This window comes from Clinocottus analis, unplaced genomic scaffold, assembly GCF_023055335.1.
Source record: "Clinocottus analis isolate CAN_PGR_092001 unplaced genomic scaffold, fCliAna1.0.p SCAF_6, whole genome shotgun sequence".
NCBI lineage: Eukaryota > Metazoa > Chordata > Actinopteri > Perciformes > Cottidae > Clinocottus > Clinocottus analis.
The window spans coordinates 5059157-5083822 of record NW_027176218.1 but is presented as its reverse complement, the minus strand read 5'-3'; the positions used below and the strand labels follow the sequence as shown (position 1 = coordinate 5083822).

Here is a 24666-nt window from a genome sequence, read left to right as displayed (position 1 = left end):
CCGGACGACGGGGACGGGGAGGTAAATCCGCGGCTGTGTGTGTGCCGTCCTTGACCCTGTCAGATGGGCCCGAGGCCTGCGGTGAGAAAGAGCGTTTGGGCGCACGGCGGCGCCCCCCCCCTCCCCCCCAGGTGTGAGCTGGAGAAGGATGAGAGGCATGTTGATGAGGGGACCACACCTACAATACTGAGGCAGCCCGCCGGAGCCAACTAATCAGAGAACTTAGCCGCTGACCTCTCCACAGGCTCGATGCCTTTTAATGAGATCCATGCCTTTGATTCGTCTCGCCGCCTGGAGGGCGAGAGCGATGGCGCAGAAGCTCTCCAGACACACACATCAACTTCGCCAACTGTAGACGGACAGTTTTCGCATCCACACACGGCCGCGGACACAGTCGCGAGAGTCGTACACAGTCGAAATAATGAGTGCGCCGTAATCCACGATGGCCGAGGGGCCCTCGTGTGCGCGCGAGGGTGTGTGTGTGTGTGTGTGTGTGTGTACCCGCATGCAAAGGGGAAGTGGAGACACAATGATGGACTGTAGCAAGCACTGCCTGAGAACTGATTGAAAGCAAGATAATCAGCACACGCAAGGACACACAGAACCACACCGAGCCCGGCTCAAGGTCACAACACCCACCTTGTTAAGAGAGGGCCGAGGGAGGTGCAGGTGAGATTGGATCCAGACATGCTTGCTCACAGTTAGAATTGAATTATTGATCAGCCAACAGATTGTGTTATGAGGAAATCATGGATTCATGCCTGGGCTGTCCAGCTCCCTCAGGCTGAAAGACAGAATGTGTGCGTGTGTGTGTGTGTTTGCGTGTGTGTGTGTGTGTGGACTCACTGTACAAGTATACATTTGTGTGTCTGTGTGCGTAGACGCGTGTGCCGGTGGGAGCCTAGTGGGGAGCAGGTCGTGCTGGTCGAAGTTGGAATTATGAACCATGGGTGGAGTGGGCAGTGTGAGCTCGCACTTAGACAAGACATTGCAAACAGTAAATCGATCAAGCCGGCTGGGGCAGCGCGTGCAGCAGGAAGGCCTCACCCTCGCTGCGCTGAGAGAGCTTTAACTGCTCCCACACTGAGTGGCTTTTTCATTAGCACTCAGGCAACGGCGCGATCCTCGGCTCCTAATACCAGCAATGGCCAGAGAGGAAATGGGATTTTTATTCGTCTGGGCTCGACGGGTGGTCTGCCGCTGCTAATAATGCACTGAAGCACCGGCCCTCGTTTTCCGTTACCAGCGTCAACGTCAGCCGACATGAGGCGCATGCCATTAGACAAAAGGTTGGATTATATTCTGTCATGAAGCTGTGGCACCTCAACTTTAACCCAGAAACCTTTCAACACGTCCTTAATGGCGATTCGGAGCATGAGGACGTGGACGGACTACCGGAAGTGTTTTTTTTCTCCATTTTTTCAGGCCCCAAATCTAGTTCCTTAAAAAAAAATGAAAGAAGAAAAACAAAGTCTTGCCATGTCATGCTGCTCTTTGTCCGAGCTTTTAGGACACATCGCTATCACTAGCGTGTCAAAAGCTAACCCGACTGCTACGATAAAAACACAGCATCATTGTCACATGCTGTGGGCCTCACAAAAGGTCCCATGAGTCACAACATCCCAGACGATGATGAAACACACGCTAAGTCGAATCCTGTCCAACAAACACCCTCTCACTTGGTGTTACACCTGATGAAAGCTCTTGTTTTTGGGAAGACTTCAGCTTTTGTTGACATCTTGCGTGCCGAACAGATGTGAGGTTTTAGCATGCCGCTTAATAATCAAGTCGGAAGGTGGGGATACGCATCAGGACCCAATGGGAGAAAGCTGTTAGCGCTTTTTTTTTCCGTTACGGAAAAGAGGAGACAAACTCCATATGACTAATTGAACAACAGACACAGAGGAATGCATCACGACATCCCGACGGGCAGACAAAAACAAGAGACTGGAAGTGAAAGAGAACCTGGTTAAAAATAAGAGCACAGGCTAAGGGGGAGAGGGAGGGTGGGAAGAGAGGCATGTTAGTGGAAATGTACTGTAGATAACAGGGAGGACAACACAGAGGTATTAATGGAGGTCTAGAGTGGTGGATAAATGGCTGCTCTGGTCTGATCGCGCTACCAGTCAGCACTGGTCCAGAAGCAAACTAGCAGCGCCACACTGACATGGCCTCTTACACCCCACTTTGCTTCAATCTGCTATTTGATAGCGGCACACTTCTCCTCCACAACCAACTGAACGAGGATGAAAAAGGAAAAACGGGGTAAATGTCTCCTGGTGTGACTTGTGTGAGTCGGGGACCCAATTTGGCAGCTTGTTTTCCGTAAACATTGCGACTGCGGCTTGTTTTCAGAGAACACGCTCGCTCGCAGGATTAAGCCGCTCCGGGCGCTGGGAGGAAAGAGACATGGTCTTGGTAATAAGGTTCTCCAACCCCAAGCAGCAGATCTACTCAAGCTAATGACTGTAATTAAAGAGCCCAGCTCCACGGAGGGGGATCAATGACGTGGGATCGGCCCAGACAGGACGCGGAAAAGACGTCGCAAAAAGCAGAAGGAAGCGACCACAGGGCTGACTTTAAAAAAAAAAAAACGTACAGGCTGTAGGAACAGGGAGGCTGAGTGGTAGGCCGGCATGTGTTATGAGGGCCTGTAAATATTTAGGCATTCTTACAGGGGCATGTGGCTGCGACTCTGATGTCACTTCTCCGTGGCCTGTCATTTGCTTTAGTTAGAGGCTGGGAACCGAGCGTGGAGCAACTATAAACACTGATCTGTGAAAACGGCAAACACGGGGAAACAAGAGTGTCATAGGACAAAAATTAACCATGCAAGTGGTGCAAGATCTCGGTGTGGACGTCACATGCCTGACCCACTGTGTACACATTAGGGAAGAGAACTATATGCACACACACACACACCACGTCTGTGTGATTTGCAGACACCGGCACAAAATATACTTAACAACTTCCTTTTTTTTGGCATGTAAAAGTTGAGAGCGTAGCGAAACTGGGCAGCTCGGAGGCTGCCCAGATGAGTCAGTGAGGAATAATGCATGTCATCACGGCCGCGTGAATGGGAGAGAGAGGCTGGGGGGCAAGCGCAGACATAGAGCCATGATGGCACCTCCACAGATCTGCATTTCAGAAGACAGATCTGTGCCCCGGGCTGGTTTGAAGACTCAGGATTAATATCCACCTAGACCAGAGATGCACCAAGTAAGAGAAGACAAAAGAATAAAGTTGGGAGGGAGAATGGGGGGTTATGGAGCGCAAGCAAATTAATAGAGGGATAGACTTTGTTCTGCTGATAAAAGGGAACCAGACAGACAGTGTGTGTTCAGAGATGGAGTCGTTATTATAAACAGGAAGTTATAAACACAAGGGCAGCGGGTACTTCCACATTGCTCCAGCACAAACGCCGTGGTTGGCTGATCAGGCACAGCCAACATTCTCGTTGGATCACGACTGAGCCGGAGAGGTGTACACTCCTACAGGTCTGCCACAATGTCCCAACTTAACAAGGTCAATGTCAAAGCCTGACTCATACTAATGCCCTACATGAGCGTGCAACCCCCCCCCCCCCCCCCCCCAAAAAAAACAGCAACTAATGTGACAAAGCTCGCCACCAGACCGGATTATTTTCACTGTTGCATTACATATTTTCCATTGAGGCCGTTTCCGTTTTGCTGTTTTTATAAGCAGATTTCGTTTGTTTTTCGGCTTATATTCGTGTCTTTTCCCCTGCCGCTACTGCTGCACCGGGCGACTCATTTCCCCATGGGGATCAAGAATAAAAGAAGGGGAAAAAAAAACAAACAGTTAAATCCCACCTCAAACATTAGCGACCGCAAATTCGGCGACCAGTGGTCACTACAAAATGTCAGCCCCTAAGGTTGAGGCCGTGTTATTATTGCTGCTGAGACTGCTGGCACCGTAAAAATGGTCTGTCAGTTTACAGATGAAGCAACAGAGCCAGTGGCATTTTAACTAGATTCTCAGTAACTTTAACAATTGCTGTATGAACAGATTTTAATAGGTCCCTCTTGGATCATAGGCTACCGAAAAGGCCACGATGCCCATCTCATTTACCGGAGACAAGGACATGACACTGACAGAGCAATGATTTCATTTTCATACACCATTTCATTATGGACTGTAATAAAGGCAGACAACCTTGCCTTGGCTGTATTATCCCGGCTTGATAATAAAACTGTGGAACTAGTATAGATGCATATTAACTGCCTGTTTGTGTTATGTGCAGCTGAATGAGAGGCATCTCAGATACGGTTGCATGTGAACTTTGCACTTTCATTTCATTCATCCAGCATTGGGTTTTCATTTTAATGACCGACAGCAACGGAGTGCTAAAAGAGGCCTGCTAGCTTCACAACGGGAAGCACAAGTATGTATGATGACCATCTCATCTTTCCCCTACAAAACCCGGCCCGACTTCTCATTTGGATTGGAACAGGCAAGGAAGAGATGGACACCTTATATCCAGCAGTGCTGCCGCCGCCGTGTCCATTTCCAGCTGCCAGCAGATTTCAGCAGATGCCAGAGATAATAAGTACAGCGCATGTTTCCTTAAGATTAAATGTTGCCATTTCTATTGCATAACTCTGCCTGTAGAATTCATGTCATTGTTTTTTTTTTAAAGTTAGTAAATTCAATCACGAGGTTATAATGTTGTGACTTCTTCATTGGTTAAATTAAAAATGTAAATGCGAATCCAAAAGCCTTTCCAAAAATCGACAGATATTAACATGTACGAGGTGCAACTGTAACATAATTCACGTGCTTTCATAGGATTCAAGATTTCATACCACTAAAAATTGTAAATGAGGGACTCTCACGCACAAATGCCCGGCAGGTCATCTATAATTTCCCCGGTTTTGAATATGTAAAAAGCACACGAATAAATAGCTGTCGCTTGCATTATGGTAATTCCAGTGGTAAACATTTTCATATTTTTCCAATCAGTTGTTAATGCATGTTCGTAATTTTTTTTGTTACAGCACCATGCATTTGAAATAGGGTTGTTCTGAATCAATGAGCATCATTCATCGCTCGTATCTAGTTAGACTCTCGCAGACCATCCCCTCCCGGGTCGTCCTCGGTTTGCCACACCTTCTCTCAGGTTGGTGTGACCTTCATCTCCAGCTGCCGCCAGTGCACTGACCCTTCATGCATCTGTCGCCCGCCAGTCCTGGCTGAGGCTCACATTCGGCACTACATAATTAATCGCCCAGCGTGCATTGGAGAAAAAAAATGAAGAAGAAGAAGGCCAATACTTGACTGCAACTACCATATTAACATAAACCAGCTGGATGTCATATTAGCTGTTAAGCAGGAGGTGATAATTAAAAATGATCTTGGCATGTAGGAGTAAATTGGTCAGTTTGAGGATTAACTGTGAAATGACTTGGGTAGGAATGAATTGCACCCTCTGGTGCCTTAGCTCGGATTAAATGGCACTCAACATGGAGCAACTCTCGGTTATGAACAAAAAGTGCGGTGAAAATGCATTACAGGTGGAATAAGTGGCTCCGCACACAGTTTCCATTACTTCTCAGCTCCCCTCACCGAGTCCATTTAACCAAAGTCTCTGTGAGAAAGACACATCACGACCAAATCCTGCATAGGAACCCTCGATTAGCGCCGACATAAAGCGGGCCAATCACCTTCAACGTGTTAAATCCTGAGCGATCTTTGAATCTTCTTTACGCCGTACAGGAGAGGAGGCGAATAAACACCAGCCTGTCACATTACTCCGATTGAAGCAGGCAAGACCAACTTCCCTGTGAAGTGTTTAAATGGATAGCGTTTGGAAAGCAATACATGCCAGCCTTCAATTACCCAAGCAAAAAAAAATAAAATAAAATAAAATGAGCTCCACGCTCTCTTTTCTGCTGCCGATGCATGCCTTGAGAAGAAAGCGTCCGACTGAGATTTCCCAGGATAGGAATCAAGGTGACCCCTCGCTCTCGTCGCTGCCGATTCGTTTTCAGATACCCGCTTCTGTGGTGTCTGGCTGAAACGGAGTGAACTCGTGCCAGTGGCCCGAGCTGGTTGACATGCCTCCAGTGAGCAGGTAGTATCAAAAGCCTCGGCGCTACTGTGTGTCACTGTCAGCCTGTCACTTCAGTCGCCATGGGGAAGTGGGTGAAGAGACTGTGGCAGATATCTGTATTGTGTATCCATCACTGGAGTTCAGTCCTCGGCTACGCAACCTCCCGTCTGCTGACAGCCAACACCACACAACACAGCTTTCCAACAGCATAGGAGACCATGTTTATCTCTCGGTTTGCCTTTATTTACCTCTCTAAACCTCACATTACATCAACTGTCTCGCTCTCTCTCGCGCTCTCTCTTTAAAAAAAAAAAAAAATGTAATTCTCATTTCTCGTGCAGAACATCCTTCCCACAACCTCTCAACCGAGCAATTAAAGGCAGCTCCCTCCCCACGTGAATCATTTATCTCTTTCAGGAGTGTGAGCATGTTTACAATATTCATCATGTTCCTCTTACTCATGCTCCGAGCACAGTGTAGGGAAGCGTCACAGTGGTTAAAAAGGTAGAAGTGGGAGGGAGGAGAGGTGGGTGGGGGCGGGGGGGCGGGAACAGCAGGACTTTGCGTAGAAGAAAGTAAGCCACGACGGGGTTGAGCGCGCCAGTGGGGTCGGTCATGGACACGAGATGAAAGCCAGTGTGGGGTTTGAGAACGTGTCGGGGTTGTTTTTACGAGGTAAAATAGTGCACCCCGCCGAGCTAAAAGTTAACCATAAAGTCTGCCACTGAAGGGCCTCGGTTGGAAACCCGCGGATGGACCGGGTTAACCTCTGGATTGCAGTGGATCCAAAGCGGCTCGGTTGCTATCTTCTTCTTCAACGGAGCCCGTCCTCGCAGCCTGCTGCCGGGGGAGGAAGCATGCGAATGAGCACGATCGCACCTCGTGGGTCTGTCATACGTCGGCTTTTGTTTTCCCGGCTCTCGGGCGCACAGCAAGGGGAGAAGTATTGAGTAGCGAGGACTTGGCGAGTGGGGTCGGGGCAAAGAAAGGAACGCCGTTATGGCGACACTTTAGGACAAGGTTGTGAAGTCCAAGGGCAAGGGTGGCAGCTGCGAAAACCCTGGCGGAAATAAGATCGGAAATCCCCCCCTCACCATGACGTCCCCCTTCATCGGAGGATAATCCTCAAGACATGAAAAGACGAGCCTATCTCCAATCCGAAGGAAAATCTCTATTCCCCAGATTATTCAGCCGTCTAATACCAAGCATGACACGCCCTTCACGCATCTGCCCACACTCCCCTGAAGTCTGTGTGTACTTTAGATAAGCAAAAAAGGAACAAGGTAATGCATGTGGGTCTTTCTCAGGCGCGCCACGCCTATTTTATGGCCGACGCGATGACAAAGTCCATTCCAGAGAGGGGAGTCCGCCTTTCAAAACGAAAGCAGGCCTCACAAACGCTGCAATATGATAATTATTTAGATTACGCCGCGTTCTTAAAAACGGGACAAAAGAAGATTAACTAGCAATTTCCAATGAACCACTTGGCGGCGAACCAACGGCATTACACACCATTATTGTTCCCGCTCGTGTATCGGTTCTTTTAATGCCGTTTTGCCGTTTGAAAAGCGGCACACGGGAAGCACGGGATTGCTTGTTGCTTGCAAAAGGATTATGGTTTTATTTTCAAAATGAAATTGACAGAAGTCAGTAATCCAATGCAAAGCAAACAAAAGAGACTGGGGACGAGTTCAAATTCATTTGACCTCAAAAAAAAATTAAAAAAAAATAGCACAGCGAGTATTTCAGCGCTCTCGGAAATCGGGCACATGCTTCCAGGAGACGACGAGGTTTAAAGTGTCCAACGCCAAAAAAAGAACATGACGAACTTTGGCTCACCCGAAACATGTATCAGCTTAACAGCCGAGTGCTCTCTACCGCTGTTCCTCAGTTGGTCACAGGCTATTTTACTGGATCCAAAAATACTCTGAGTGGATCTCACCACGTAGTTTCATTTTGAGCCGGCAGCCGATGACCAACATTTTTGTAAAAGTGTGTGTGTGTGGGTTCATGGAAATGCCTGTTTGTTGTTGTTGTTGTTGTTTCCCTGGCATTATAGAGTATCGGAGTTTGCGTTCTGCTTTTTGGATTGTTTTGCAGAATCCTGAAACACAAACATGACCTGAATAAGAAACGGCAAGGAAGTGTGGAGCGCTTGTCTTCTTCACCACTGCGGGGAGCAAGAGAAAACATTTATCACCACTCTCCTCTGCACAGATAAGGTGTCTCTATTTATTCAGAGTGGAAGAGATAAACCCTGAATGAAGCATTGTGGGGCAGAGAGAGAGAGAGAGAGGAGAGAAAAGAGGAAGACGACGGGGCGATGGTGGACAGAGGGAAAAGACAAGGAAGCAGCTTGATTCATCAATTGCCTGCGTGTGTCCATATGAGCCGACGGCATAGATTGGACAACCATCACTGCTCAGTCGGGAGAGCTTGACCCCATGGCTCCAGCTCCCCCCCCCCCCTTCCAGCCACCACCACCAGCCTCCACATGCCCCCCTTCGCCTCCACTAATCCATTCCCACTACGAGACTGCTTGTATATATTATCTAATCGGAATAATCCCCAGGAGACGGCGCATCCGATGTACAGTAGGTCTGCACACGTGGGGCGGAAGATGGCAGGGGCTGGGAATATAAAAAACGATTTAGCAAGACAACAAGGCAAGTACAGTGGTCGGATTGGATGGGTGGTGGGGGGAGGGGGGAGGGGGGGGGTGCCAGGGACAGAGAGACACAGGCGGATGGAGGCGCACGGGAGACTCAGAGAGACAGGGGGACATGAATGAGGCTTCTGTCTCCTTGTTCTCCGCACAGATAGAGAGAGGGAACAAGAAGAAGAAGAAAAAGGCAAACAAGAGGCGATGCCCGCAACCACTCGCATCCTCTCAGCTGTTGATGTACGAGCCACTGTCTGGAGGTGAGGAACACCGCTCACATGGCCATTCCTCTCTGCAATTGCCTTGTGTGCGGAGGGGACAGACGGGTCCTTGTGAGGTGACCGGGGCAGATGCAGTGGCCACAATGCTCCAAGGATGAAATGGTTTCTGGGTGGGTGGAGGAGGAGGGGGGGTGGAGGGGAGGGGGGAGTAGCATGTCTACAGGGGGAGGCTTTCTTTTTCCCTTCTTTTTCGAAAACACACAGCTGTTGAGTTTCACAGGAGGACAACTTTTCAGCCAGACCATGAAAACAAGTGGCGTTTCACTGACTCGCCGCCTCTCATGTACAACAACACTTCTGTAGATAGTGGGGTTATTTTGTTTTTTTTTTAAGTCCACATGGGGTTTGACAACCAATACTTTGCAGTTGCGCTGTCAAAACACGACACATGAAACATGGAAATGAAGAGCATGCGGTTGACGCTGCGCTGACACATCAACTGGCCGTATGGCAGGCTATGAAAACTTGGGAGCTCAGCTTCTGAAATGGATAGCATAGTACTGCTACAATGCTTAAAAGCTTACGCAAATAGTCACAACCCCACTTTGCCTGGAGCCACCAGTTTCCCCCCGGAACTCACCTTGGAGGAAAACCAGCGAAGAGAGTTGTTGCACAGGCGCGGAAAGTCCAGATATTGAAGAGCCCTCTGGCGAAAGAGTCGGTGGGGGGGGAGAAAAACAAAAAAACAGAAGTCCGGAATCAAGTTTACATGTTAGTCTCCTCACACGTCCCGTGAGGAGGAGGTGGTGGCGGGTGGAGAAAGGCACTATTCCGTAGAAAACACGGGCTAACGTTACTTGGATGACCCGATTTGTCAAATCCCGTTGAAAGGCGATCCGGCCAACTCCTCAACAAAAGACTCTCCGGGTAGAATATCAGGGACTTTCTCCACGCCCAGGTGCCGAGTCACATGGTAATTGCCAGGTGTGTGTGTGTGTGTATATGTGTGTGTGTGTGTGTGTGCGCGCGCACGTGAGTCTCCAAGAGCCGCGGCTCATTTAGCAACAACACACCTGTGGGATCCGCTCACGCGTTCGCCTCGACTGTCACAACCGGGGAGGTTGCGCGGAGAGAGGAGCGGAAAAAGGAGTGGAAAGGAGGGAGGAGGGAGGAGAGAGGGAGGAGAGAGAGGGAAGGAGGGAGGGAGGGAGAGGCGCGCGCTGGATGAGAACCGACGCGGCCGGGTACGGAAAGGAATGATTCCCCTCCCACTCCACACTCACCGCCGGGCAAAGCCACTCTTTATGTGTGTGTGTATGTATGTATGTGTGTGTACGTGTGTGTGTGTGTGTGTTTGGAGACAGAAAGAGGCATGTAGCCAAGTAGAAAGAAAGGGAAACAAGTTGTGTCGTCTGTTCGCCAACGCACCGAAATATTTCCGCGGGCGCTGGGAGCGGAGTGGTACAGCAGCCCCGTGCTGCGGTTCCCAAAGTGAGGTCCGGCTACCAACATGGGGTCTGTTCTGTGGGGGTGGTTCCCCCCCCCGGGCCATTCCGAGCAAAATAGGCCAATATTCACAAGGAAATGTTCAAAAGCAACGGTTTTAATTACCCAAACGTTCCGGACTCTGTCAGAGGATTCAACGTTACGTAATTGTGTTGAGTCATATCGTCACAAAACTAAAGCCCCAAATGAAATAGGAGGATACAGTCTCATGGAATAGCTGGACTTGTTGATACGATGCTGATGAGTGAAACTTTGGTGGGTTTACCTGGACCACAGAGTAATCTGATGATTGCTAACTGAATGTTTCAAAGTGAAATGCAGATCCTTTAGAATTATGTGTTACATTGGCCTTTGTATGATATGTAGTTTGTGTTCATCTGACATTTTGACTTGTCGGAGAACGAGCACTTACTTAATGGTACTAATAGCATGGCTTTGTTGCATTCAAATGCCTAAGTATAGCCATGACTGGGAGCCAGTGTGCATGCCGCTAAATGGAATCCAGCCATCTTTGATGCTCTTGTTTACTTTATTTTTCTCCTACTGTTGCATGTCAAAATGTTAGACCCATAAAAGAGCAGGAGTTCAGACCTACTGAGAGAGTTATGGGTCCAAATTCTCCCCCATAAACCAGTAATATATCAGACACCACATTACCATTATATCATTTTCATCTTTAATCATGAGAATTTGTCTGTGTGCAATCTGTTTTCGAAAAACACATCCTCCACACTTTCATACAGACAACACTGAAGACATGAAGTCGGTGTCTGCTCGGAGCCACAGCTGTTTCATTGAAGGTGCTCGCACAACATCGACAAAATGAGAAGAAACAAAACATCTTTAGAAACAATCTTGCGCTTACTCGGAACAATCAGCAAACGTCACTAGGACAGCTGTACTAAACTGCTTCTTGGAGGGAAACAGTCCTCCGTGAAAACTGTTGACAAGGAGGTCTGTCAGTCGTCCACACAAAGCTGCGTTGCTGTTGAATTTTTCAAATGTCATTTTTTGCTCCTTTGAGCATTACCAACAAGCAGAAGCCTCAACAGCCGGAAGCGCTGTTAACCATTAAAACACCGAATGATCTGCGTCACAATTCTGAACCAAAACGTGCTCCTTTGTGGTGGAATCATTGTCTTACTATGATCACTGACGCTTTACTTTTATGCGCCGGTGTTTGAGCTGTTGTGATGATGTTCAGTATATAGAAAATGAACCATGTTGTTCTGTTGTTTTCCTCGACTCTGAAAATCAGGCTTCATTTTAAACTGCGTAATTCGTCTAAAAGCCCACCTAGGGAGAATAATTGCAAATCAGCTGTCACCGTAAATTCTACGCGCAACAAGTCTGTCATATTTTAAGAGGATGAATGCACTGATGATTACTGCACTTTCCCAGTCACGAACAGCTAAATCAAACACATAAACTATTGATATTACGTTCAAATGCACACAGATTACTGTGGAAAGGGAGTTTGGGGACATTGCTTGGCTTTAACACATTTTCAAGAGCAACCACTCCTCATTTATATTTCACTGAGCCCCATTTGACTATGTCCTTACAAGATCCGTATTAGTAGTCATTATCACACAAATTATTGGTGTGCTCGCTGTACCTCGGCTGCTGAATCGTTAATCATAAGAAGTATCATTTTGAACCTCTTCAGTCAGCCTAAGTTTTAAGAAAGTGCAACAATCTCTCATACACACTGGAATGCGTAACAAGCTTTGAATCCGCCATATGTTGTGGTCTTTTTCAGTAAAAAAAAAAAAATTCACAGATTTTTTTTTTCTTCTTTTCTTCCTTAACTCATTCATGCAGAGGCGAGCTACAAGTTGCTCTGATTTCCCTGATATGGGCCATCTGAATGGAAGGAGTACTCAGGCGCGATTGGCTCTATCGTCACCCAGGAGGTTACATGAATAGCTTATTTCTGCCTTCGAGCCCGATATCACATAACACGGCAAATTGGCGCACCGAGTTTTGTTGCTCTGTGTCATGCCATGTTGTGTGGCGCGATGTCACTTGTGTGAGTGATTTATGGGCATGCAAATGAGGCTGTCTGTTTGGGGAGATGTGCTGCCCTCGGAGCGAGGACGGGCAGAGCCTGCGCGTGGGTGTGAGTCAGTCCCAAACTGCTGACACAGGCACGGTGCTGGCGGGGATTCACACAGCAAGATGGGGAGACGGCCTTCACAGGTCCTCACATTGACTGATGAGATCAAGGAGAAACTAGGCCAAGCCAGACAAGTGTCGGGCAAACAGACACCCAGAGATAGAGTGAGAGAGACAAACACCTCCCCGATCACAAACAGAGCCGAGAGAGTGGAAAGTGGCGGGGTAGAGCCGAGTTGTTTCGGGTCTGAGTTCAATATGTCCAACCCTGTTTGTCTAGAAGAGGAGTGCTGAGTCTTGGAACATGCGAGTCGGGGGGGGAGAGGGGCGAGGTGTTGGGAGCCAAAGGCAAAGCCCCCTGAATTCACTTAAGTGGAAAAGAAGTTCACTTTGTTCCCCTAGACTGTGATGACATTTTGATCAATGTGCTTATACCTTCCTGCAGCTTGCCTTTATGTTGCTTGAATAGTGATGATCCGTTATCACGCCGGTGTCACACAGCACCATTTGTCATACAGTGTCCCTCAGACGCTCCGGACAGTCAAATGTTTTCACTATCAACACGTTATATACAACCTAATTTATGACACAGCGGTGCAGTTGTCCATAATGATGTAGCTAGTGGTCAAATCAGACTTAAGGTCCATGGTTCAGATTCCGTTTGCCACGTGGGTAGACTGCCCCCTGTAGGTGGCAGCTGGTATTGTTTTCATCCACAATAACAAACAAACAGGAACCTATAAAACTATAAACCTATAAAACTATTACAGTCATGAAGACGTGTCAAATTGAAAGAAACTCATATTTGCCTTTTACATTATAGTTTGTTATAAATATATATTATTCTATTCTACACTGATTATAAATGCTAAATAGGGGTACAGCATTGTCAACAGGGTGAATTGTTAGTTTCACATTTTGCTTCCATCTTTACCGTGTGCATTGTGTGTGTCCAACAAAAGCCAATACCTTGACGACAATCCCATACAACAACACAAAACTACCAAATGGATTAGTCAGTACCGCTCTAATTAGCAGATATTAAGATTATTTCTTGCAATAATAACCCATGCATTATATTATATTGTACTAATGCTGCATCCACCATGTATAGCTCTTTACATTGCGTATAATAAGGCATTGTGTGCAATATAAGTAAGTAGTTATCAAGCACATACCTCAATAGCAAGTCCATTAGGACACTGAGGCCAATCTGAATCATTCCCAATCTTGCAAAAATAATTTTAGAGCTATTTGTGGATTTTGTTTCCACAGATACAGACAGCAAATGTTCTCCCAATGTATTAATTCCCCAATAAATAACTTAAGACTTTCACAGATTAAGTTGAATCATATTTCATTTGGTAAATAACATACACCAGTTGTTATTGGCTTTCATATGTACAGTCCTATCACATAATTCACTTCTCAATACTGGTATATGTTGATAAGAGATAGCTCTATGCATCTGAATACCAGTTGGAAAATGTACACATTCTAACAAATATCCCCTTGCTTGTGCTCTTGCTATGCATCTATGTTGTCTGTATCTATCAGCCTTGTTGTTTATTTTATCACCAGGTGAAGGTTGCCAGATATACAGAAGTGGCAAATCTAAAGATTCAGAGGTAACAGATGGAGCAGCTTCGACACAGGAAACTAGCATGGTGGTGAAGGATACAGGTGTGAAGAAAGACTCAACGGGGAGACAGGGGGAAGTTATTTACAGCATGAGGAGCACTTGGATTTGAATGGCTTCCTGACCTAGCTAAGTGCACCTCCAGCTGTCAATATGACTTGCGCGTAATTACAGAGGGAGGGGGGGGTGTGCGGGGGGCCGAGCGATGGCTACTGTATGCAGGACTCTGATTCTCCGCCAAGGCATGTGCGACACGGAGACATCAGGTTTGGCATAAAGCGGACAAACAGGCTTATGGTGCCGTTCTGACTCAGTCTGGGAATGACCACAAGCTGGGAATAGTGGGATGGCAGCAGTGTGTGGGTTGGTGTGAACAGTCTGCAAGCATGTGTGTGTCAGGGAGAAAGAAAGACTATTTGAATTAGAAGATTGATGTTTGAAGATGCTAGTAGAGCGTTGAGTATATTACACGTACCTACAATCGATATACTGTAAATATATAGGGATTGCTGTGTCACTGGAGAAACTCATGTCTCTGATCTTGAAGTTAAGGGGAAAACTAAAAGGCACCGTGAGGGACATTTGTCTTCTCTTATCAGATGTCCCCTTACACTGACTGAGCTGTCACTTTACCCAAGAAAAATGTCATTGTTTTCCTCCCACTGCTCATAGCTCAATTGAATCACAGTTTGCCCCACTCATCCTGTAATGTCCAGGTGGCCCCGGCTCTTAGAAGCAACAGAGGGGCTCTCAGCGTCAATAAAAGCCCCTAACCAGGCTAATAAGATGTAGTGCAGATTACACAATGGCTCCGTGTGTAGGTAAACAAATACACACCTCCCTACGTGCACGCACTTTCACACAAAGTGTGCACCGCACCCACTCCCTGCTGAGTAGTATCAGTAAGTTGGAGTGGTTGTGCGTCCTTGACAAGGTCTGTAAATGTGTGATTATAGGGAGAAAGCTGCACTGTGTGGTCTAAGCTGGATCAGCCTATTGGCACAAACACAGTCCACAGACTTAGCTGACGAGCTCACATTCCCCCCAAACCCAAACAGTGTTTCTTAGCCTGCGATGAGCTGCTCCACATTGTGTAAGATAGGGTAGATTGTGACACATGTATGATATTGGTTGGTTTTGTTGGTCTCTCGCTCGCTCTTATTTTGAGGCCGATGATTGATGGTTGAAGGTGAAAATAGCTCCCCAGCATGTTGAAGACTACGGGCAGCCCACTGAGTCCCTTTTTGGATGGCATGATATTATGTGGCCTGCCCAGCAGCCTGTGCTGAATGGCAGAAACAGCTATGCCATCTGTTACACTCTATTTTCCATCTCTCAGCCAACCAGCGGGGAGAGCCACGGCCTAAAGGGACTTTAACCGCTTGTTCAACAGGTCAAGTCTAAGCCTTGCAGGGAGGGACCACCAAACCAGATCTAATTTATGGCACGGCCCAGGTGATTACAAAAAAACAAACACACATCGCTTGACTGAACAGAGCTGGTGATGGAGGAGAATACTAATACAAAAAAAAAGAAGTAATCAGGTGCCTGAGAGAATTAGAGGAGATTATTACTGTCACAGTTGTTAAATGACCAGAACCTAATGTGCCCTCGAAAGCTTTTTAAGCCAGGTTAAAGGGATCATCTTGTGATTTTTAACTTTGCCCATGTAACGTGTTTCCCAGGCTGAGAAAGAAGAAATTTGGGCTTTCTGGGTGAGGATGAAACAGAGGCTGGCAGGATTCATTTGAGATTACCGGGCGCAAACATGGTGTAATCCCCTTATCTGCGTACTTACCTGTCCCTGACAGTGATCCAAGCCTACCTCTATGAACCTCATTGGCCTGACATCCTGGCAGGAGCAAATCCCTGTCTAATTTGTCGGCCCAGGCAGCTTTAACACCTGGCACGTCAATGCTTATCTGCTGAGCACCCAAAAGCACCTGCATTATCCCGCGGAAGCTTCACAACAAGTGAAAGGGTGTCTAATATCCGTACGGCGAACCTTGCGGTTTTTGTCAAACCAGAAATACACAATATGCAAAGAGCATGCCATTACTAAGGACTTATGCACGGCCTGATCGAAATGCATGTACAACGTCAGACATGCCCATTTAAGTCTCCTTTCTGCTGGTGGTTGGCTTCAAAAGAATTTTAGTGCTGATAAATCTGCCTTCATTACTTTGAAATGAAAGAATGGCCGAGCCCCTGTTACTATTACTGAATTATTGTACCCTTCTTCAGAAAATAACCTTAGGACTTCCATTCAAATTTGATTGCTAATCCTTGGCATGTCAATTTGGACAGGATTACAGGTTTTTTTTCACTTCTGAAATATATGGCTCTGTAATGTAGGGGAAAAAAGTAGAAGTATTACAACGTTTAACAGGTAAATAACAGTTAAAACATGAGTCTTAACACCGGTCTTAACTGCTAACTGCGCATTTTAAAGCTTTCTAGGGGCTATTAAATACTCAAAGTCATATGCTTCCACAGTTGATAGTCTAAAGTCGTCTGTGGCCCAGTGCTTAAAATTAATGAGCTTCTCCATGGAATTTGTTTAAGCAATGTTATGAGAGGTAATCCATTACATAGTTTTCACTTAATAGCACACGTGCGAAAATGAGGAGTCGACTCGTTTAATCAATTTCCGGTCAGGACATTTTTCATTCCTGTTACACTTGGCTCAGCACCAACCCGTGAAACATCTCTTCGACAGGTAGCCTACTGTCAAGGTAGACGTTACTTATCACGTACAAGTAGATGAATTACTGTTTTTGGAAACTTTCGTCCTAAAAGTTAAACTTTTCAAGGATTCCACTGAAGCGAGCAGGTGAGAAAACTTCAGTCTCGTCCTTGTTAAGGTGTTAATGCGGGGGCGAGCTTGCATGGCACGGTAAAAAAAAAAAAAAAAAAGAGCCTAATTTTGCTGCAATATTGTCACTTATGATAATTTTAAAAGTATCTAGGCCATAATTAATCGTGTTGGTTATCTAAAATATTTACCTTATGTGGGCGTTCTGCTGAATAGGGTAAATACCGTGGATGTATTAGTGGCTTTAATGCTTATTGTTCTATAGCCAAATATACGAATGCTAATTACATGTGGCAACCTTAGCTTTGATAACGCCATTTATTTCGCCTTAAAGTATGTTTATATTGGGTACTGGTTATTTGTTGTATTCTTGTCTTTGCTGACATCTGTTGGTGCTTCACTAGCATAGCATTGTCGAGGTCTCAGGACCCGGAAGAAGCAGGGAGACGTTTACCCCAGTCGTTTGAAATGCAGATACTATGTTTACTAATGCGACTACATTTGTTAAAAATACCTACATGACAATCATTGTCTTCTGTTTGTACACCGACAGACTTCGTTTTAAATGCGCGTCTGTGTCATTATCTTCCAAACATGAGTTCGCGATTACAAATGTCCTCAAAAGGGCCACCGTAGGCTCGCCGCCTACAGTCATATAATTAAATTACTTAAAATACATACTTTAGTATGTTAACGACTCACATATGACGTATGTGCATAATTAAAGTAGGTATGACTTTAAATGGACGAAAATATTACGGTGATTTGGGGCTGACGTGACAATACGTGTATGGGAGATCACATCCCATGATGCACTGCGTCATGGCGATAGTTCGAAATATATTTATAAATTACATTAAAACAAGCAAACTACAAAATGGGCAGCATGTTGCGTTGGTCGATTATACATATTTAATCATGCTCAAACCACGGATTAGTTACATGATCAGGCTTGAATTACATGTATGGTACCGTGAGTCAACAATATTTGTCGGGGAATCACTACCCTCTTCGTACCGCTTCAACGTTAGCTTTGCGCAGTGGCAGTATCGTAGCCTATGAGGTTTATCCGAGGCGCGATTATTGCTAGTTGAAAACTTTACCCAATACCCCGCCTAGACGACTTGAAATATAGTCGGCGACGGCAATTTTTGACGGTCTCTAAGGAGACTCTTTTCTTTGTAGAACAAAAACACCAAAGCCTCCTGATGTAGAGCACAGAAGTATTCATACGATCCAATATAGTAACGTAGACTCGTCAAGTTAACATAGTTGCAAATTCCTATTTATCGCTCCAAACTCTTAATTATTGTATACACGTCTACTTCTTATAATCTCCACAGATACGTCAAATACATATTCATATCTATTCATATTCTTTACTTTACTCATATTCTGTATTGATTATATTATGTTTCATTTACACTGTCTCGTTGCCTCTTTGCCAAAAGCTGAACAGTCAATTTCAAAACTTCTCTCAACCAATCACAAATCATGAAATTAGCGTCCGCTCCAGCTGATTTCCTGTCTTGTCTTTTCAGCAGCATGTAAACCGTGAGAGAGGGATCTGAGCAGCTGAGAGAGGTCCTCTCTGAAGAGTTTGTGACGTCAGCCTTGCGCAGTGGCAGTATCGTAGCCCATGAGGTCTATCCGAGGCGCGATTATTGCTGGTTGAAAACTTTACCCAATACCCCGCCTAGACGACTTGAAATATAGTCGGCGAAGGCAATTTTTGACGGTCTTTCAGGAGACCTGATATACAGTATCAAAATAAATCATACCACGTGGCAAAACCTTTTAAGTTTTTTATTTCCTTCCAATCACTTGTCAGCAAAACTAGATTTCAATTGTTAATGGATCAAATGCTTATTTTGTTTATCGTCGTCATGTTCGCCTAACTATAAATACATTTGTTTTTAGTTTGAAGTAAAAACGTCATGGTCGGACATAAACATTCGTCTTTCCAGTGTTAAGGGGAACCTTAAACAAAGACGCACCAGAGGCTACGTCACTTCCGCATATAGACTTCTTGCGATTGTTGTGTATTTATTTAACATTGTGTGTTTTATATATCAGATCGCTTTGTTCGTGGCGTTATTCTCTCGGATTACGAGTTACTGCGCGATATGACCGTTAAAAGTTACATTTTAATAACGTGAATTACGGATACGTCTGTGTTTTCACATGATCTAACGTTATCTATCCTTTCTTTTCCACTCGTACTGTTGTTCACATCCACCGATATTCCATTTTGCAAAGTCTCCACGACTTGTCTCTGGGTATAACATGTTGTTTTTAGCTAAGGTAATGGGACTTTATCGTACAAAGAACATAAACTGTTAAATTGTAAGCCACGCCCCGCACACCGTGATAGAGAAGAGTGTTGTCCACAGACACCACTCCGTCGTTGTCAGCTCATCGTCAGCCTTGCGCAGTGGCAGTATCGTAGCCCATGAGGTCTATCCGAGGCGCGATTATTGCTGGTTGAAAACTTTACCCAATACCCCGCCTAGACGACTTGAAATATAGTCGGCGAAGGCAATTTTTGACGGTCTCCAAGGAGACCTGATCAACTTGTCAAAAATAGAAACAAACTTTACAAAACATAGATGTCTCATCCACCATCTTAATATCCAAGTTGACGTTTTTTTTCTTCTAAATATGTTGATTTGCATCACACTTCAGTTTCTCCACATTTAATCATGACGTCCTGGTGGTGATCATTTAATGATCTATATATTATTTTAGCTAATAGAAAAGGGGGCATTTGTTCTAGTCCTAGTGGGTGATATACACCCTCCTTCTAACATTACGGCACCCTTGTAACTGGTATGATCGTAGTTTAATGTAAAACATTTTTGTATCAATATTATTATTGATAAAGGTCCAGCATGTCTATCCTCATTTTTTTTTTAAATTCACTTTTATGCACATGAAAAACTGCATAAAGCTGACTGGTGACGGTGCAATGCAGTCGCTGGACCAAGAGAGGGCGCTCTTTAACAGGATATGTTAACTTGAGGAGGAAGCGTTTTTAAAGCTTTAATCATGAGTCCGTTTATTTTCTAGCCACGTGAGAAAAAACAAACAATATTATTAGACAATTATGTGTCGGAGGTCTTGGCGATGATGATGTGCTGCATCATGAAAGAGTTTTGTGCTCTATAGTTTCCTGTGATTGATGTTTTAACCACCCTGTAGAGAACCGTAATTGCAGTGATGTCTGATTAGAAGAAGGGTGGGTATTAGGCAGTCACAGGGATGAGGGGGTTTAATCAAGCCGGTCTCGTCATTAAGGAGACGACCCCAAACCTCGTCGCCCTGCGAACACTCTCCTACACTCTCGCTGTCATGCGAGCACACCTAATAGTCTCACTCTCTCACGCTGTCCATACTTGTTACTGTGATGCTGTTGACATTTCTACCTTCAGGAGTGTAGCGCTCGTCCACAAACTAGATATGAAGCTGCAGAGAACTGTGCCAAGATCAGTAGCACTCACCCTGATTTTTCATTTAGTTAATGGATTACCTTTTAAAATTGTGTTGGTCACATTTGACTGTATGGTTGTTACTGCTTTCGGTTTTCATTAGAAGTCATTATCTAAAACACATTTTATTATTATAACTAATGTTAGTAGACTTAATTTAATATTAGTTTTAGTGCGTTTGCATAATACAGTCGCGCAGTTAACATTGAATTTCATTACTTAGACATGTTTCTGAGCAATCTTGTATTTTGTCAAAAGTACCGAAATGTGTCATTACTCTTGGTTCAGTTCAGTATCAATAATTAATCAGAAGACATTTTCAAACGTGATTATTGTGATCTAGCTGCTCTCCTCCATCCTGGTAATCCAATCGTGTGTGGGGAGGGTAAGAGGGGGATCATGATTTCAGACAAGGTAAAATGAAGGCTTTGAAGAGCGATTCATATTTGCATAAATTACTTGAGGCCTTTGCATTTAATCTTCATTCAGTTTGACCCCGTGATGCACTTGCTTTTACTCTCCGATGCACACACACACACACACACACACTGGGGCATTGATCTGTCCGCACCAAATGGAGATTCACAGTCGATGGTGCCCGTGTGTGGCCCTCCTGACCCGCCTGTGACCTCGTCGTCCATCATGTGAAGATGCTCTCAGACAGAGAATGTGAGATGAGATGCAGCGTTTCCTCCTTCTTGGCACTTTTGACGTCTCACCAAACTCTGACCTTTGACATTTTCACTGACAGCTCTCTTTATCCGTCATAAATACTTAAAAAAAAAAAAGGAAAGATATGGCTTTGTTCCACGTAAAGCGACAGCTGGAGACTTGCCAAACATAAACAAATAAATTGCACAGCATCATAGCACTAGTTCCTAGGTAACCATGTGACAGTGCCGACAATTGCTATGGAAACCGGCGTTTCCTCCTCCTCCTCACTCTCTCTCCCTTTGTCTCTGTCTCTGTCTCTCTCTCTCGCTCTCTGTCTCTCAGTTCTGTTGGGAAATGTGTGAAAAGATTTCCTTTCCTGTGAATTGGTTTTACTTTCCAGGTTTGACAGTTGTGGAGGAAGACACCGGCACGTCATAGAAAGTAATTTCCCCTCATACTCTGTACAAGATGTGGAATACACTCGGGTTTATAGACCAAATGCAACACACCAGGGGAGAAAAACCACGGCGGATAATAAAACAGCAGTGGTAGCACTGTTTGAAATAATAATACTAAAATTAATACTTTGCGTCCACGCTTTTTGCTTCAACTAGTTTTGTATGAAAACTGTAATTAGCGTGAGCAAAATTACAAATGGACACAAATGGACTTTTCAAGATGAGCGTAAAGAAAAACTTGTTTTAATCACATGTTATTGTAATTATTTTATTGTACATATTTTATCGAGCGAGCTAATTGTCAATCTGTTTTGCGGCAGGTCTTTTTGTTTTGATCCTGTTTGTCACAAATCCAGTTACAACTCGACGCTCCGAACGGAAAAGCAGGCTTCTCTTCAAAGGGTGAGACATCACTCAGCCTATTTAAAAAAAATGAATAAAAAACAGGTGCAAATCCAAAAGAGATGCTTTGATTTACGGCCAATTATGGACATCCTAGTTGCGTCACCTTTTTTTTATGGGAGTGCTCTTCCTCTTTCCTTGGAGCTGATCAGACAAATTGTCCCATTATTCTTGGCAGAGAACCAGAAACGTGGAGATCACATGAATGAACAGCAACCTCAAAAGTTATCAAGTTATTCAACACACCCAATTAAACTTGTTCCAAACCTCTAACGCCATCTCCGTCTAAATCACAGAGGGGTTGCCCCCAATTAGCTGCCTCCTGTGACACCCTGACACCGCGCCGCGTCGTGATTGTGTTTCAGCTTCAATTACTCTCAATAGCCCCTCAGGCAGAGGTGATTGGTCTCCCTCTGCTTTTTAGTTCATCTTTCTTTGCTCTGTTTCGTTGTCTTCTGACTGGAAGGGCGGCGTGAACGAACGTTCCTGCATCATGTTTGGGAATAAAAGAGAACTCAACGCCGGGCAGTTCTGTGCAGATGAAACGGCTGAAAGCCACGGTTTTGACCTCACCTGGCGCTCTGCCATGACATCTTCTAAAATTGTGTGAACTAGCAATAATGGAGGATCACTAAGAAAAAGTTATATCATTTAGCGCTAAGGTAAAAATTTGGGGCAGACAGACACAAGTCATAATAAATTATTGAATGAACTACAACACCACGACTAAATGAGTTCAGCGCTACCTTTCCTTCAGCATCATTGTCCATAACTGATAAATGGCCTTTTGAAAAACAGGAAGAGTTTTCTGTTGTTAAAGCTACAGCCAGATCTGGAAGTTGCGCAACAATTAGACTTCCTTACTGACATCATGAACATTAATGTGGCACCAAAATAGGTAAGATGGCTGTATCACAAAAACAAAATATCGCCAAAACAAAGACACTATCGCATCCATCCTGGTCCAAAAGGTGACTACTCAGATTTTAAGTCCCCAGATAGTCAGAAAAATTGTATTTTTAATGTTTGACTTGTTTGGCTGATTTGGATTTTCCCTGCTTCACCAACACGACCCGTCGTAATAATAAACGAGAGTTTGTTTCCACTACGAGAATCAAACAAGTTCCAGTATGTTCAATTTTGCATTGTGGACTATGACGGACACTCTCCGTGGTCCAATCCTGCCGGGTTTGTCATCTTCTATCATGTGTAAAACTGTGTTAATCCCCCTAATCAGATCACGAGACGGACGATGGATATCCATACAGTGTATTTGGGACGTCCATATTGTATGTTGTTATGAGGCCTCTCTAGTGTTGAACTAAAGCAGTCAGCCTATCACTGCTATGAGCAGGTAATATATTTAGCAGGTTGATGGAGATAGGGATGCCCTGAGCGGATCCTAATGATCAGTTTCAGGGCCGACTGGGTTTATTTTAATACATCATTAACAGCTAAAATACAGACGATTTACAAATTAAATCCTTCCTTTACTGAACTTTTCTGTTTTGTCGTCAAATGCACCCGGTTAAACTTTTATTCACATATCAATGATTGTAGCTTTAAAGTTTTAGTCAAGACCTTCAGCATTTGGATCAAGAAGCTTGTGAATAATATAAAAAAAAGAAAGAAGTTTCTTCAAGTTTAGAACGCTTCGGGTTATTTTTCAATGTCCCATTTACATATTTCATTGGATCTAACTTCGCATCGACAGATACTCTGGATTAAAATACAGTGTTCATGACACCCCCAGTTTGAGAGAGTCGGTGTCTATTGGTGTGTGCTTGTGTGTTCCTTCATGCACGTGTTAGTGTGTCGGTTTGTTTCGAAAAAGGGAACCCCAGCACTTTCAGTCTATTAGGAGCAGAGCCCAGAGAGCTGCAGGCTATTCTCTCAGAAATAGCTTTTTAAAAGGTACCGGTCTCCCCTGTTTCCTCGGGATCCAGGTGCTTTTAATTGGATTTCTTTGACAACATTATTGCCTCTGAGGCCAAGTTTGGATGGCGTGTAGTTTTAACACGTGTGCCTATCTCGTCACTTTAATCATAAGTAAACTTTCGAACAAGAACTTTTGATTTGATTGGAAATTACAGCGGGACCAAATGTTGACCCCGGCCTGGAACCGCTGTAAAGTCTGGTGAGACTTTAACTTGCGTTGAGAATCATAACGTCTGACATGTTGTGTGTCTTCAGGTCAAACCACGGCGTTGCAGATAATTCGATCCCCGGCCCATTTTCAGGGCCATATTGTACAAGCGCCTTCACAAAGGGCTGAAGTTAAACCGCCAATGTGTAGACAGTCTCAAAGCATTTATTCCCAGAGTCCCCAATCCCTCCAAGGTATTTTGACCTTCTTAAATGAGACGGATTTGGAGAGGAGCATGCACTAAAGGCAGTGAGTTTTACCAACCAGCCCTATAATCCTTTAGAAAACCATGGCTCCTTTAAAATCCCATTATAACGACGTAGCTGGTCCAAGCTGGCTAAAAGCAATTAGTCAGAGGAAATGAGCAACTTTTATCGGTCTAAATGGGCACATGAATTGATGAAGACAAAGACTAAGATGGTATCGTGCCAAGTTGAATGTTTTATTGTTTAGTTTAATTGTGCTCGGCTATTTGGTGCCCATC

The 24666-nt window shown here is 44.8% G+C and overlaps 1 protein-coding gene and 3 non-coding genes across 4 annotated transcripts in view; 3 read left to right on the top strand and 1 right to left on the bottom strand.

Moving 5' to 3' along the window:
- plxnb2b (plexin b2b) overlaps nucleotides 1-10065 on the bottom strand; it is a 114473-nt gene extending 104408 nt beyond the window's left edge. Inside the window, exon 1 of the mRNA XM_068602389.1 lies at nucleotides 9597-10065. The gene's annotated coding sequence lies outside the window, so the exon portion shown is untranslated. The remainder of the gene's footprint in view (nucleotides 1-9596) is intronic.
- A 7998-nt stretch (nucleotides 10066-18063) lies between these two features.
- LOC137804678 (U4 spliceosomal RNA) lies at nucleotides 18064-18204 on the top strand. The gene has a single exon (XR_011080150.1). It is a non-coding gene; the product is annotated as a U4 spliceosomal RNA (small nuclear RNA).
- Nucleotides 18205-18644: 440 nt separating this feature from the next.
- LOC137804695 (U4 spliceosomal RNA) lies at nucleotides 18645-18785 on the top strand. The gene has a single exon (XR_011080166.1). It is a non-coding gene; the product is annotated as a U4 spliceosomal RNA (small nuclear RNA).
- Nucleotides 18786-19457: 672 nt separating this feature from the next.
- On the top strand, nucleotides 19458-19598 carry LOC137804690 (U4 spliceosomal RNA). The gene has a single exon (XR_011080161.1). It is a non-coding gene; the product is annotated as a U4 spliceosomal RNA (small nuclear RNA).
- The last annotated feature ends 5068 nt before the right edge of the window (nucleotides 19599-24666 follow it).